General features: G+C 48.2%; 1 protein-coding gene across 1 annotated transcript in view; it reads left to right on the plus strand.

Annotated features, from left to right (window-relative positions):
- The first annotated feature begins 2971 nt into the window (after window positions 1-2971).
- The window catches only part of LOC116823584 (broad substrate specificity ATP-binding cassette transporter ABCG2-like), a 32723-nt gene continuing 31784 nt past the window's right edge, over window positions 2972-3910 (plus strand). The window contains exon 1 of the mRNA XM_032778196.2: window positions 2972-3054. The gene's annotated coding sequence lies outside the window, so the exon portion shown is untranslated. The remainder of the gene's footprint in view (window positions 3055-3910) is intronic.

Raw genomic sequence — 3910 nt, forward strand, 5'->3', positions numbered from 1 at the left:
ACAGATCCCCCAGTACAGAAAGCCCATTGGAGGCAGCTGTAGAGATGCAAAGTGGATGCAAGTCCTCCACCCAGTGCCAGGGAGTAAGCAGCTGCAGGGAGCCAGCACTTCCCAAAAAATGAGTGGTGCTGAGCTGAACAGAGGGAAGACATGGCAGGGACAGCAAGCAAGGAATGCCCTGCTGCAGGCCTTGTCCATAAACAAACAGCGCAGATGCTCCAGAGGAAATGATGAAGGTGGTAACAAGTGAGTATCCTTTGAGGCATAATGTATGCATGTAAGAGAGAGAAAATGTACACTACAGACTTCTGCTGGCCTAGCTCTGTCAAACAGAGGTGTGATCCCTGACTGACACAGCTGTGCTGGCAAAATCCCCTAGCATAGACAGTTATGCAGGCAAAGCTGTGCTTTTATGGTATAGCTTGTGTTGTTCTGGATGGTGGCATAAGCTACTCCAGTAGAGGCTGTGCTGAGACTAGCAGTGCTTTGCTGGTGTATTGTGTGACAGGTTAGATCACAAAAACCCCCTGGGAGCTGCCACCTGATGTGCCAAGACTACCTCTACCCCTGCTTTCCCTGCCAGCTCAGGACCTCCGCACCCTGCCTTGCTAAGCCAGACACACCCGTCTGCTCCAACACAGACTCAGGGTCTGAATTACTTGCCCCAAAGCTGCAGACTTAACTAAAAGCAGCTTACAGAAGTGTTCTTGTCTTTAACACTCAGATGCCCAACTCCCAATGGGGTCTAAACTCAAATAAATCCATTTTACCCTGTATAAAACTTATACAAGATAAACTCATGAATTGTTCACCCTCTATAACACTGACAGAGGTATATGCACAGCTGTTCCCCCCCTCCCCCCTGGTATTAATACATACTCTGGGTTAATTAATAAGTAAAAAGCAATTTTATTAAATATAGAAAGTAGGATTTTAAGTGGTTCGAAGTAGTAACAAATAGAGCAAAGTGAATTACCAAGCAAAATAAAATAAAACACACAAGTCTATGTCTAATACAGATAAGATACTCACCAGTTCCAGAACGCTTCCTTTTACAGACTAATCTCCTTTTAGTCTGGGTCCAGGCAGGGCCAGCTCCAGCTTTTCTGCTATCCCAAGAGGCAAAAAAAATAAAAATAAAAAAGACAAGCAGCAGTACTTTGGCGGAAGCTCAAACGTGCCACTTCTTTGGCAGCAATTCAGCAGTGGGTCCTTCACTCCCTCTCCTCTTCAGCAGCACTTCGGTGGCAGCTCAAAGAGGAAGAGAGGGAATAAGAGACCCACTGCCAAATTCCCACCGAAGACCCAGACGTGCCGCCCCAAGTACCTGCTTCCTTAGCTGGTGCCTGGAGACGGCCCTGTGTCCAGCAATCACTCACACCCTTGCAGTCATTGTCCTTTGTTTCAGTTTCTTTCAAGCATCTTTGTGGGTGAAGAGGCTCTCTTTAGTCAGGAGAAGAGAAAATGGAGGAGTCTCCCCTGGGCTTAAATAGATTCTCTCTTGTGGGTGGAGACCCCCTCCTCTCTCCTAGGCAAAGTCCAGCTACAAAATGGAGTTTTGGAGTCACCAGGGCAAGTCACATGTCCATGCATGACTGAGTTTCTTACCAGTCAAGCCACATTCCTGGGAAAGCCCAGATGTGGATTCATGTCTCCAAAGTTCATTGTTGGCTTAAGTGTTTCTTGACTGGGTACTTACTGAGAATAGTCTTTTTTCAGGAAGCTGACCAACTACTTCACTACAGCCTACTTAGAATCAAACCAGTATGCAGCCAATATTCATAACTTTGAATACAAAAATGATACATGCATAAAATAGGATTAATAGATTCAGTATCTCATCACCTTTACAGAGATATGGTACATGGCATATGTAGGATAAAACATGTTCTAGTAATGCTAGCACCACCTAATGACTCACCACCAACAATTCTGCAGCATAGCCTGGTGAGCTGGTGTGTTTGTTGTACACCTCCCAGCTAAGTCCCAAACAGCCCACCCCTGCTCAGCTAATGAGATGTGACACGACCACACCCAGAGGTATCATGGCTTCAGGTGTCACCACGAGCAGCACTCAGAGTGGGGAGTGAGGTCCATCGGGGGTGGACAGCTCCTCCTGTTCCCCTCTCAGTGCGGAGGCTGGTGTGTCCCCATCAAGACCCTGTCATCTCCTTGAGGGGGAATGTGTGGCTGCCCTCCAACCCACATTTGGAAGTGAATAGGCCCCTGGCAGCTTAAAGCTGTGCCTGCTTTGTAGACTAGACATGAACCCTGATGGCAATCGCTCTAGGACGTTTGAGTATAGAGGCAATAGCAGTTGCTGCTCTGTGCTGTTGGTGAACATGTGTTAAACTGGCAGCGTGCTGGTAAATGTCAGACTGGTGCTGAGGTCGCCCAAGGCTAGGCCAAGGGAGCTTGGCCAAATCTACAGGGACATTTTGTTAATGAATAGGTGGAGTCCCAGCAGTAGTGGTGTCACTCCAGAGAGACTACAGGGTCCTGATCTGCTTTCCCCAAAGCAGCAGGAGCGGCGCCAGGGTTTTTGGTGCCCTAGGCGGGGGTCCTTCCGCGCTCTGGGTCGTTGGCGGCAATTCTGCGGCGGGGGGAGGTCCTTCCGCGCTCCTGGTCTTCTGGGCACTTCGGCAGCAGGTCCCGGAGCGAGTGAAGGAGCCGCCGCAGAATTGCCGACAACGACCCAGCGCGCGGAAGGACCCCCTGCCGCTGAATTGCCGCCCTCCCAAATCCTGGCACCCTAGGCAACCACCTAGGGCGCCTAAATGGAAGCGCTGGCCCTGCAAAGCAGAAGGCACGTGCCACTGGGCTTGGCTGACTCTTTACAGGCGACTTCTTCTCCAGTGACCGGGGGGTGAATTGCATGACAGCAGTAATTTGACACTCCCAGCAGCTGGCATGCGAGCAGAACAGTTTATGTAACTAACTTGAACTGAACCGCAAGCCCCAGAGTAGAGAATCACACTCCACACCCTTGCTGCTGGGAGACCTCCGGATACAGCATCAGAGAGGAAGCAAAGCTGAGATCTAGGGAACAAAGAGGTAATGATTCCTTTGGGGTTTTGCTTCTGGGTGTGGGGCATGGGGAGAATGCTATGGATTGCAAAGATTTGCCATTCTCTGCAGCTCGGTTTTGGGGAGAAGATAGATATTTTATAGAGTGATTCATTTCAGTATTTAAAAATGTTAGCTGCAGGAAAACCAAGAGAGCACTGTTGAGCACCCAGTAAATAGCTACAATAGGTGAAAATGCAGATTGGTTTATCTGATCATATAAAATTATTCTGTCTCAGCCATTTCTATGGCAGAAGCGGGTGCTCCCGAATGGTATTGAACAAGGACAGACTAGCATTTTGTCCAGTGTCGTTTGTTTGTACATTTAAAACAGCTGATGGAAATACAGTTCCTCAGCTTGTGGTCAGTGTGGAAATCCAGGTTCCACAGAGATCTTTTGGAGCAGCACAGACAGAGTCACTTTTGCATCTTGTTTCACTGTACTTTGAGGGGAAAGAGTGGCTCTTTGTTATTTCCTTTGTCTTAATGCCTGGGACGTTCAGATACTGCTTGAAGCGAACAAAGAGCTCAATCCCTGATTATTTAAGCAATGAGATTTGGGTTTGTAGCTGGGCTCCCAACTCTTTTCTTAATGGTTGATTCTAGGGCCTTGTGTGAAAGAACATTAATGGTCCCATCTGAGTTTTCCCCAAAGAGAACCCCTCCCCGCTGCCTCTGACTTATCTCAGGCCTGGTCTACACTACGCGTTTAAATCGATTTAAAGAGCGTTAAATCGATTTAATGCTGTACCCGTCCACACTACAACGCCCTTTATATCGAAATAAAGGGCTCTTTAAATCGATTTCTGTACTCCACCCCAACGACAGGAGTAGCGCTAAATTC

The sequence above is a fragment of the Chelonoidis abingdonii genome, chromosome 16 (assembly GCF_003597395.2).
Source record: "Chelonoidis abingdonii isolate Lonesome George chromosome 16, CheloAbing_2.0, whole genome shotgun sequence".
Lineage (NCBI taxonomy): Eukaryota > Metazoa > Chordata > Testudines > Testudinidae > Chelonoidis > Chelonoidis abingdonii.